Raw genomic sequence first — 13,104 nt, 5'->3', positions numbered from 1 at the left:
TTGCTGTAAACGTTCCTCTTAGAACTGCTTTTGCTGCTTCCCATAGTTTTTGAATTGTTGTGTTTTCATTTTCGTTTGCTTGTAAGTATTTTTTATTTCCTCTTTGACTTACACAGTGATCCATCAGTTGTTTAGTGTCATACTGTTTTGCCTCCATGTGTCTGTGCATTTTGCACTTTTTTCTTGTAGTTGATTTCTAATCTCATAGCATTGTGGTAGGAGTAGAAGAAACACTATCACAGCCACCAAGAGGTCAACAATAAATATGACAGTTATTTTGGAAAAAAAAAAAAAAGAGGCAAAATATATAAAGGGAATTCTGTTATAATAGTAAATCTTTTATAAGGTGATTAAAACAGTTTATATTCATCACCATTAGTATGAATTATTAGATGTTTGGTAGGTCTTCCTAGGTGGCTCAGCAATAAAGAATTGCCAATAAAACCTGCCAATGCAGGAACCGCAAGAAACTTGTGTTCAATCTCTGGGTCAGGAAGATCCCCTGGAGGAGGACATGGCAACCCACTAAGTAGTCTTGCCTGGAAAATCCCATGGACAGAGGAGTATGATGGCTACAGTCCCTGGGGTTGCAAAGAGTCAGACACAACTGAGCAATTATGCACACATACACACATATGTCTTATACAGAAAAAGAAGGTTGTGTTTAAAATAAATTAAATGACGTGCTCAAGGTCCCATAGCAAGTAAAGAGGAGTGAACACTGGAAAACAATTGTTTTGATGTCCAAGGTCTCTCCTTTTATCCTTATATCACATAATTTGCTTTAACACATTAGAATTGTTCTATACTTCCCTGGCACATATAAAGCATATTTTTAATATTAAAATTTTAATCTCATTGTTAAAATTCTATGCTACAAGCATATAAAGAATGTGAGTTGTACTTTAGTGCTTAATTTACATTAATAAACATTGTGAGCCTAAGCAAATGGAAAAATCAATAAATGCCAGTGACATACTATGTACTCTACAAGTCAAGATTAGGCAATTTTATACCATACCAACAACCCTGTAGGAAGGAAATCTAAGCTAATATATGACTGAATGCTGAGTGAACATAAAATGGATTATAAAATTTTAAAGAAGGGTTTTGAATTACAAGAATATTCAGTAGAAAATCATGAGGCATATGGCTAATGGTGAAAGGTAAATTCTTACATTCGTATTTTTAGGATTGGACTGTGTAGAGATAAGGACCACAGCAGAAATTTAGGCCTCCAGCTTTCCCAAAGGTCTTAGGAAAATATTTTTACTTTCTGTATTTCAGGAATCTCTTCTCAAAATAGTTTTTCTCCATCTGACCTCTGTCATTAATGCTTCACCATGTTGAGTAAAGGAGCAGAATTCCATTATCATGAGTATGAGAAGATACAAGGTTAGAACAGAGTTCCTGGAGCTTAGCTTGTCTGCATTAAAGTTGCACTGTTTACAAACTGTGTGATTCTGGGCAACTTAACTGCAACCACAATCACCTGTGCCTCAGTTTTCCCAAAGGCTAAAAACGGCATGGTAAGAGTATGCGTCTCAAAGTTATTACCTTATAAATGATGAATTAAAGAACCCGGAGGGAAAGTTAAATGACAAATTTCCATATTACTGTGAATTAATTTTTCTGAGAGCAAGCTTTGCTCAGAGAAAATACAAAAATAAGACATGAAAATGTTTGTTTCTGGAGTTAGGAGTATTAGAGAAACATCTAGAATAGAATGAATCCTAAGGATGTTAAAAGGGAAATACATACATACACATGTGGTTACTCACTTGTTGCCTAACAAGCAACCACAGAACGACAGTGGCATACAATAGTAAATACTAAATTCTCACATATTTGTATAGATTAGATGACCTTCCTTGGGTCTGGCTGGATTCTATTGAGTTTAGAGGGACTCTATTGTGTGTCTACAAATAAGCTGAGGGTTTAGTTCTAATCTGGATTTGATTGGGGTGCCATATCTGGAACATCATGTTTAACTCTTCTTATGACCTGGTGGCTAGCTCAAATATGTACTTTTCATGGAGATGACAGAAGCACAAGAGAGGAAGCCAGATCAAACAAGTGTTATGTCACATCACATCTGCTAAGCATCTCACTGAACAAAGCAGATGCGGTAGTGGTCTCTAAAAAGATATGCCCACTTCCCAAAACCTGTGAGCATAAGTTTATTGGAAAAAAAGCATCTGGTAGATGTAATTATTAAGACACTCAAAATTAGATCATCTTGGATTATTGTGGTTGACCCTAAATCCAGAGACAATTGTCATTATAACAGAGAGAAGAGAGTCATACATAGACACAGAAGAGAAAACTATGCGAAGACAAAGGAAGATATTAGAATTGGGCCGCAATGAGTCAAGAAATACCTGCCACCATGACCAACTGTGGAAGAGTCAAGAAATGATTCTTAGAGCCTCAGGAGGCAGCATAATCCTGGTGACATCTTGATTTTGGTAACTTGAGTTAAGAAATTTCTATTGTTGCAAGCTATCAAGTTTGTGGCAATATTTTTTGTGTAGCCTTATGAAACTAACATGGGCTTCCCAGGTGCCTCAGTGGTAAAGAATCCACCTGCTAATGCCAGATACATAAGAGACACAGGTTCAGTCCTTGGGTTGGGAAGATCCCCTGGAGGAAGGCACAACAACCCACTCCAGTATTCTTGCCTAGAGAATCCTGTGGATTGAAAAGTCTGGCAGGCTACAGTCCATAGGATTGCAAGCAGTTGGACATGACTGAAGTGACTTAACACACACACATAAAACTAATTAACAGGGAACATTTTTGAACTTATCTTTAAGTGGCTAGGAAAGTAAAACATTGTTCACGGTGAATAGGGACTATGAAGCTGCATGGAAAAAGGCTGGATGAAAAGAATTGTGAAAATTGAGGTAATTTATTCAATCCATCACATGTACTAGGATTCAGTAGTTTACTCCCAAAGAAACAGAGAAGGTTCATGGCTTTCTTTTCTAAGGAGTTCTATGAATCATAAAATAATCCCTATTTTATACTCAGATGTTATGATACTTGATTCTATGTTGATTCATTATTTCATGAAAAACTCAAGGAGGGGGGTGGTTGGCTATGATCTCTGCTTGTTGGTGATCACATGTTTGTTTTTAATCTTTCTTCTTTGAATGTGGGTGGGATCTGTGACTTGTTTCTAAGCAACAGAAACAAGTGGCAAAGGTGATGAGATGTTGCTCCCAGGATTGTTACCTTATAAAAGACTTCATCTTGCCAGCAGACTTCTCCTGGAGATTTCTTCCTTGCTGTCTTGGAGGAAGTAAGCATCCTTGTTAGGAAGTTCACAGGCAAGTTGCTGAGGGTGGCCTCTGAGACCTGAGGGACGCTTCCAGCCATCAGCTTGCAGAGGCCAGGGCAGTTCTACAGTCACATGGGAATAAATTATGCCAACAATGAGTGAGCTTGGAAATGAACTTCTCCCTACTGAGCCTTCACATGAGAAAACATTTTGGATGACACTCATGGCAACCCGTGATATCCTAGCAGATACCCAGCTAAGCTGAGCCCCCAGACTCCTGACTCACATAAACTGTGAGATAATAAACATGTACTGTTTGAAGTAGCTAAGACTTATTCAAAAGAAATAAACAAATATTATAACTTGAAAAAGGACATTTTCAAGCTTGTTAATAAAATATTATTCTCAATATGTAGGGACTAAATCCAATATAAGCCACAGTTCTAAGATTTCTTTATTTCTAAATCTGGCACAATACTTTAAATAAAAGGGACAGTGACAAACATTGTGGGTGCACAGGAAAGGATCATTATCAGATAATACTAGAAAAATGCATACAATGAAGCAGGGGGGTTATTTAGACTAGTGAACAAAGGGGTTGGATGAAAAGATTGGCTCTTGTCAAAAACCAGAGTTCTTTCAGATGGAAGGTGGTAATAGATTCATTTTGCACTGCTCTGGAGAGTAAAGTTAGGACTACAAAATGGAGATTATAAAACTGCAGTTAACTTTCTAAGTTACTTGATGTGGATAATTAGAGAATGGATACCTGGTAGAATATTGAACTTTGTGTTCCTGAAGAAACTTAAACAAAGTTTGGGTGAAATTTTGTCCCTCATTATGGGGAAGAAGGTGCTAGATATATAGATATGCAATATTATATAAAGTACTATCCAAGATTTTCTCTACCTTCTTCTTTGTGTCCTAAAAAAGAATTTTCAGTGTTTTTTCACACTAATATCTTGCTTTGCTGATGAAATTACTACAAATGGTGCAAACTGCTTTGCTATTAATAAAAACATCACAAGCATACTATGTGCCACAAGCAGGATAAAGTAATAGCCCCTTTACCAATCAATCCTATTCCTCTCAATGGTTGATATATTTCTTTTCTAGATTAATTTGTTTGTTGGGTGATGAGTGAATTATAAGCAGCACACGTTGGGATGCTTACTCTATCAAAACAGAAGTCAGCTGCTTTCTACAGCAATGTCTCATGCCAGCTGGCTAAAGAATGGCATTGGCTCCAGCTGTGTTTTGATGCTACACATTTCATGCTTTACAGTCCAATCAGATGCACTGGCACTGAATGAAATGGGTTCGGAAAATACAAGAGAGGATGAAATAAATAAAAAAAGATGATAACGCCATGTAGTGAAATAAATTCTCGTCAGAATTTGAGTAATCGATCACATTACATGCAGATATTCACAGTTAATTTTGTGAAAGCAAATCTTTCATGTGTATATTTCAGTTACGTATATATATGTAGTGTATATACATATATATATATATACATTAAACTGAAATACACACATACACACACACACACACACATTTCCAATGAACAAATCATACCAGTTAGAGAACAATGAAATTGGAGAAGGAAATGGCAACTATACTCCAGTACTCTTGCCTGGAAAATCCCATGGACCGAGGAGCCTGGTGGGCTACAGTCCATGGGGTTGCGAAGAGTCTGACACGACTGAACAACTTCACTTTCACTTTTCAGTTTCATGCATTGGAGAAGGAAATGGCAACCCACTCCAGTGTTCTTGCCTGTTCTTGCCATCTATGGGGTCGCACGGAGTTGGAAACGACTGAAACGACTTAGCAGCAGCAGCAGACAACAATGAAAGATAAAAAGATGCCATCTTTGGATTTAAATTTCATTTTGTCTCATTTTATTTTTGCAAATAACTTTTTAAGATTTAAATAATGCATTCAAATTTTAATGTGTTTAAAGAGTGACTCTTTTATATTTTTTAGTAAATAAATATTAATAGAAAACATTTATGTTCACCAAAACTCAACTCTCAGTTCACTAATGTTTCATTTATTTATCCAAATACTGAATGTGTACTATGTGTCCAGAACTGTGTATATAAGGTGAATATGTTATAACCATTACTCTTAGGAAGTTACAAGCTGAGAAGAGGCAAAGGAATAAATATTAATGATATGAGATAGGTGCTAGTATAGAGATTTTTACTGGATGGCAAAGGCTCAAAGGAGGGAATTACTGCCTCTCTCTAATGGGACTGGAGAAGGAAATGGCAACCCACTCCAGTATTCTTGCCTGGAGAATTCCATGGACAGAGGAGCCTGGTGGTCTGCTGTCTATGGGGTCACACAGAATCAGACATGACTGAAGCGACTTAGCATGTATGCATGCATTGGAGAAGGAAATGGCAACCCACTCCAGTATTCTTGCCTAGAGAATGCCAGGGATGGAGGAGCCTGGGGGTTGTCATCTATGGGGTTGCACAGAGTCGGACACGACTCAAGCAACTTAGCAGGCACATCAGCTAATGGGACTGGTGAACATTGTTTAGAGAAAATAAACTTTTGTCATGCCCTCCAACATGAACAAATAACTGAGGAGAGAAAAGAATTATAGCAGGAAGACATGGCAGGCCAAGGTGGAAACAGAACAAATATTTAGAGGTCATAGTTATGTAGAGCGGAGAAGGCAATGGCACTCCAGTCCAGTACTCTTGCTTGGAAAATCCCATGGATGGAGGAGCCTGGTAGGCTGCAGCCCATGGGGTCGCTAATAGTCAGACACGACTGAACGACTTCACTTTCACTTTCCAGTTTCATGCATTGGAGAAGGAAATGGCAACCCACTCCAGTGTTCTTGCCTGGAGAATCCCATGGACAGAGAAGCCTGGTGGGCTACAGTCCATGGGGTCGCACAGAGTCAGACACGACTGAAGCGACTTAGCAGCAGTAGCAGCAGTTATGTAGAGGTAGGTAAAGTGAGTGAAAGGCTTCCCTGGTGACTCAGTGGTAAAGAACCTGCCTGCCAATGCAGGAGACACGGTTTTCCCTGGGTTGGGAAGATCCCCTGGAGAAGGGAACGGCAACCCACTCCAGTATTCTTGCCTGAGGAATCCCATGGACAGAGGAACCTAATGGGCTACACAGTGCATGGGATCCGAAAAGAGTTAGACATGACGTGGTGACTAAACAACAACAACTAAGACTGAGTAAAATAGTATGTCTACTTGCCTAGGGAGAATTTTTGTTGTAGTTCTGAGTAAAGTGGAGTAAGATGGAATATGAATGGGAAGGAGGGTGAGAATAAAAAAAAAAAAAAAGATGAGATGAAAGAAAGAGCAAAATTAAATAGACTAAACTAGAATGGAGGCAAGTGGGATGAAGAAAACTAGTAATGAGAAAAATCAGGTGTGCTGAGGTTAAAAAAATATTTATCACTTTCATGAGGCATTTGGTTCAATTATGATAAAAGAGCTATGTAGTTACATGTTTTGTGTTGTTATGATATTTTAATGTGGTCATTTTGTATTAAAAGTGAATCATTAGAAAAACACACCTAGTAATTTCTAAACTTAATTTGAAAGTATCCACCTGCTTACATTCTAGAATTTTCAAGGGAACTTTTAACAGCCCTATTATTTATTGTTAATATTTATCCACCCAATCATTAACTCATCTGTTATATAGTAGTAGTAGTTTAGTCACTAAGTTGTGTCCGACTCTTGCAACCCCACGAACTGTATTCTGCCAGGCTCCGCTGACGATGGGATTCTCTAGACAAGAATACTGGAGTGGGTTGCTATTTCCTTCTTGTCATCCATTCATTTACAAATACTTTAGGAGCTCCTTTGAATCAAGGAATAATACCAAATGCTAGCAACATGTCAGTGAACAAAATGGTCCAAGTCTTTGCCTTCTAACTAAATTGCCAGTTCTACCTAAGTCTGATAGCAGACTTACTAAGAAGATGCACATTAAGAACAGAAAATTTCAGATCTTTTTTGCTTGCCATTTAGCACTGTCATCACCTTTTGTTCTACTTATTTTTATGGGCACTGACTCTTACTTTACTTCTGAAAAGTTTTTGTAAATGTAAATTTTAGACATTTGTATAAAATGGCTTTGTGTGTTGATTTCCTTTGTGATTTGTTTTGGGCTTGCCAAGGCCTTTAATTGAGCAAAATTGTTATCCCTTTATTTATCTAGTTATAATTATCAGTATCCTTAATTTTTATGCCAACTTTTCTTCCTAAGCTGCTACAGAAGGGTAATGGAAACTGAAAAGCTACAGAGAGGTGGGAGTAATTATTGTGACCTTCTTGTCATCAGAACAAATTCTATTAATCCTCAGAGAAAGTCCTGCCAATCCAGCAACATCTCTTTCCTGCTGGGAGGGTAAAGCTCTTCGTCCTTTTCCCCGTCTCTTCTCAATTGCTGCTCCATGTTTACTCTTCCAACTGCATTATTTGCCAGTGACCTGATGTTTTTCTCCTGCCTGCCAAATGGTTAGGAAACCATGAGCAGGCTGTTTCCTTTTCTGGAGGCAAAATTACCATACACAAACATCCGACTCAGGATAAGTAAATTATCTTGGTCAATCGATTTACAATTTATCTGGGGCAAGGGTTTTGGCAGAAATATTAAAAGGGAAGTAAAATGTATAACACTGACATAAAGCCTAATATTCACTGTTTCTGCCAAGAGCAGCTACATTCTACACTCGACCAGGCTGGTTAATTCAGTCTTTTGGTTTATTGGACTTTTTCTTTTCCAACAGTTTCATTTATGCTTTGGGGTTTAAGTAACCTTCTGCTTCAGGTCCCATGTCTCCACTAGAGCAGAGCCTTGTGTGTATGACAGCAACAGGGCCATCATCTCCTGAGTGTACTTTGTAATCAGATTATCTCTTTGATTCCTCCTATTCTCCAGTAGGTGGTAGACAAGCAGTACTGTGACTACTTATTTAAGCTGCCAGAAAATGTGGGAATAGGAACCAGTGCATGTTTTTCCCCAGGCAAGAAATACATCAGGATACATTAGGCTGTTGCTGCATTCTTCCTAACTCTTGTTCTGGCCATCAAATTGCCTTTTAAAAGTAATATATCAAGTCACAATTCTGTAAAGCATTACAAAGGCTGGTTCACTAACATTTTTTTTTTGTTTAATGTGTTGCAATAATAAAAGTAGAAAATAAGTAGGTTTTTTGCAGTTTGATTTTTTTTTATGGTTCTGGGAAAGGTAGCCACTTTGAGAAAATCAAGCAAAAGAAACACAAAGCTACACAATGAACTGAAAACTACTGGAGACCTGGTCCTTTTCCTAGAATCTTCTCTGTAGTCAGCATAAGTTAAAAATGCATGAGAAAAAGAAGATACTTAGTACATTTATGTTGTTTATCTCCTAAATTTTCTTGCTAGGAATTGAGAGAGAGAGAAAAAAGTGGGTAAGAGAAATAAAGAAAGAGATTGAGGGGAGAGAGGGACAGGAAGAGAGTGGGGGGTAGGAGTAGACGTGGCATTTTGGGAATGTGATCATAAACTGTTCTGAGACTAAACTTCACAGTATTACTATGGAGCATGGAGTTTTCAAATCTTAGAAACTGGTGATGTCTTTTTCTCAAGGGGAAAAAATAGAGTCAGTCACATTCTTCTTATTAAGAAGAGTAAAACAAATCATTTTTTGGTTAATACATTACACTGAAAGAATATTTACTTGATATTGTATATTAAATCATCATATAACTTTCAAATACTTGAAAATATAAGGAATAAGTATCTGAACAAATTTTTAATTAAATATTTAAATAATATGCAAAATGAAGCTTGTTAACGCAAAATATTCCCCTATATTGTGCTATCTTTTTCTGTAAGCAAGGTTAACTAACAAGTCTTGCTTTCTCTGGAAAGAAATATTTGAACTCAGAAACAAAACAAGCAATAGGTTTGGCTATGGTTATTCTTTGACTGCCTGAGTAGAGACCTCTCTGTTCCAAACCTTCAACCTCTATTCGTGGTCTCAGTTGCTTCTGCTTCTTTGTATCCAAATTCAACCTTACTCACATGTTTGCTAACATCTTCAATCCTTAACTTTAAACATATATATTTTATTTTTGGCCTTATATAATCTGAGAATTTTCTTGCTAAATATTATACACTTAATAATGTTTTGTTACATTAAATTGCATTGATCTTATTTCTGTCCATGCTGTCTTACAAAATTAGACCCAAATCCATCTTACCGTCTCATGTTACCTCTTCTTATGATTATTAACTGATATTCTAGAATGTGACCTGACTTTGCCCTCAGGACTTGTGGTACTTCCATAGCAAATTTAAATGATCCATCCATTTGTTTAAGGTCTCTGTTATATATCCACACTGTTTATTCCATCTCTAAGATAGGCCGTACCAATTTTCCCCAATGCCTTTAAGTCCATGATCCATATAGCATAAGTCTGCTGCTAAGTCACTTCAGTCGTCTCCGACTCTGTGCGATCCCATAGACGGCAGCCCACCAGGCTCCCCCGGCCCTGGGATTCTCCAGGCAAGAACACTGGAGTGGGTTGCCATTTCCTTCTCCAATGCAGGAAAGTGAAAAGTGAAAGTGAAGTCGCTCAGTTGTGTCTGACTCTTAGCAACCCCATGGATTACAGCCTACCAGGCTCCTCCATCCATGGGATTTTCCAGACAAGAGTACTGGAGTGGGGTGCCATTGCCTTCTCCGATAGCGTAAGTCAGGATATATAAATAAGAAAATGATTTTTTTTTGAAACTTAGCTTTGGCAAATATTACTGGAGACAGTAAGATTTAAAGACAGGGAGTTTCCTTAAGATACTTAAATAAGATACTAAGTTTTCCTTAGTAAAACAGGGCATTTATTAATAACCTAGTATCCATTTTATACTTCTTCTTGTTCTAATGAACATTTAAGGTTTCCCCCCTTGACAGAGGGAAGGAAACTAACATTTATGGCTTAAGAGCTATGGCATCTGTAGTGACAGGATTGATGATGACTATGCAAAAATTTACTGAGTCTTGTGATCCTAGAAAACTCAAAGATGAATGAAACTGGAACATTTTCCTGTCCCCAGCCATGGTTTGCTATGTAAAAGTATTCTTCTCCATATGACTTAGATAACATTAACAAAGGTCCCCTTTGCTTACCTATAATAAGACCAGACACAGATCTGTATTTCCCATTCATTGCCTTATAAATGAATGGGTGAGCTGCTTTGGCTCCAAAGATTAGTCAGAACTAAATACTTGTTAACTGAAGTTTGGTTAAGGTTCTCTACTATCTTCCATTCCCTGAACCACTCTGAGCCTGACATATACCAACCCTTCCATAATGGACCCTCTTGAGAATAGACTGGCTTTCAGTGAAAAACATCCAATCATGCCATCCTTCCTCACACCACATTCACATAAAGTTTTGTAGTCTTTAATACGCTTCTTTGTAAAAACAAAAGCCCCTTTCTATCTAATCTTTGCAAAGCTGGCAGATCTCTTGGTTAGAACATTCTCCGTGTTGCAGTAAACTCTCCCCTCCTATTGCAAGAGTCTGTTTCCCCTGTTTTGGATTAAGCTTTCCCACTAAAGTCTCTGCTTATCTAGGTCCTGAGTTTGTTCCTTATTTGACAGTTTCTGGTGCTTGGATTGAGATTGGACCTCACTTATGGGCTCCCCCCACGTCCTTACAAGTTATGGGATTTCGCTGGTCCCTTAACTCCTCTGTTGCTAGTTGATTCTCAGATCCTTCATTGAGTTCAATCCTCAAACCAGTGTTCCAGACATATTGTCTACTGCAGCATGATAAAGAGTTATTAAAATTTTTCCAGACAAAGAGATTGTTTTTTCCCATCTCTGAATCCTCTTCTGCTTTTCCTAGGTTCCCCACACCTGGGGACTGTTCAGAGCATTTCCTCCTTTCCTTTGATGCCAGAGATTCTCTAAGGGATTCCCTTGGTTCTCTGTCCCAGGGATTGTATGAAGAAATTAATCAAGTAAAATTATCCCCCATATTCTTTAAGGTTTTTTTTTTTTTTAATTTCTCTCTTCAATAACTATGTAAATCCCATGGGTGACTCTATTTGGCACCTTCCCTCTTCTTCTTCCACTGACTTTATGCTGTGCTATTGTTGCACTTATTCCATCTAGTATCACACAGTAACTATAAACTTTTCTGAAGACAATTCAGTTCAATAGCATCCTAGGGAAACTTGGGATGTCCCCAGACTGGCTCATTTAATCTTCACCCTTCTCATCATCCCTCCTTCCTTCCTGCCTCTTTTATCTCTCTTTTGTCTTCATCTTTCCTCCAACTCCCTTGAATCCTCTTATCTGACCCTTCAGCCTTCTCTACCTTTCTATCCACCCTTGCAAGACCTTTTCCTTCCCATTCCAACTTCTCAATTCCCTAATGTCATTTAAGTCCTCTTCTCCTCAACAATTAGAGACTGAAAAAACTAGTTTGAAAACAAGATAGAATTTTACCTACTCAGGTGGGCTTTGGAGACACCCAGATGGCCTCTTGGTTTCTTCTCAGTACTTTGCCCATATTCTCTATAAGAGAATCATTGTGGCAAATAAATTCTTAAAGGTTTTTCTCAGCAGTTACTGGTCAGGAGCAGGTAAAATCAACTTGTGTCATCTTCTAGTAAAACATTCCTCGTAAAAATGTAAAAGTGAGTAAAGAATGATTAACCTCTTCTGTACAAACTAGTAAACTTTGTATTTTCTTTTGTTTATACATAAACATGGCTAAGGTTTTTAAATTTAAACTATAAGCTCTCTATTTTTATCTGTCTGTCTGTATATAGGTACATGTATATATAGGTATTTTCTTAACTCTGGATGGTATTACCACATTATATCATACAACCCCCTTCAATGAGCTCTATTAAATACCACCCATATAAATATAAAATCCCCAGAAAGAAATGAAATTTAACTTACTCTGAAAATTTTTATTCCAACTGTGTTTAGATTGTGGAGAAGGTTAGCTTCCAGATAGTTTTCAAGATTTGTCTGTAATTTAAAATCTTAGACTTATGCTAAATTAAGTATACACAATATAGGATATGTTTTTACTAAAAAAAAGTGTTTTTTCCTAAAGTGAATTAACTATTTATTTCAGAATGAAAAAGATGCACATATAGAAAAATACCCTGAAAGAATATGGGAAAATTGTGTGGTGTGTGCAAAAACAGGATTTCATTTGTCACAGTAAAAGGTAGCTAAGATTTCATGGTCAAGTGGGCCTTAAGAAGCATCAATACAAACAAAGCTAGTGGAGATGATGGAATTCCAGCTGACCTATTTGAAATCCTAAAAGATGATGCTGTGAAAGTGCTGTACTCAAAATGCCAGCAAATTTGGAAAACTCAGCACTGGCCGCAGGAGTGGAAAAGGTCAGTTTTCATTCCAATCCCAAAGAAAGTTCAAACTACTGCACAATTGCACTCATCTCACATTCTAGTAAAATAATATGCAAATTCTCCAAGATAGGCTTCAATAGCTTATGAACCGAGAATTTCCACATGTTCAAGCTGGATTTAGAAAAGGCAGTGGAATGAGAGATCAAATCGCCAACATACATTGGATCATAGAAAAAGCAAGAGAATTTCAGAAAAATATATACTACCGCTTCATTTACTAGCTAAAGCCTTTGACTGTGTGGAACACAAACAAATTACACAAAATTCTTAAAGACATGGAAATAACAGACCACCTTACCTGCACCTGAGAAATCTGTACACAGGTCAAGAAACAACAATTAGAGCCAGGCATGGAACAATGGACTGGTTACACACCGGGAA

Source organism: Bos javanicus, chromosome 6 (assembly GCF_032452875.1).
Source record: "Bos javanicus breed banteng chromosome 6, ARS-OSU_banteng_1.0, whole genome shotgun sequence".
Lineage (NCBI taxonomy): Eukaryota > Metazoa > Chordata > Mammalia > Artiodactyla > Bovidae > Bos > Bos javanicus.
The sequence above is the reverse complement of the archived record's forward strand: the minus strand, read 5'-3'. Positions refer to the sequence as shown.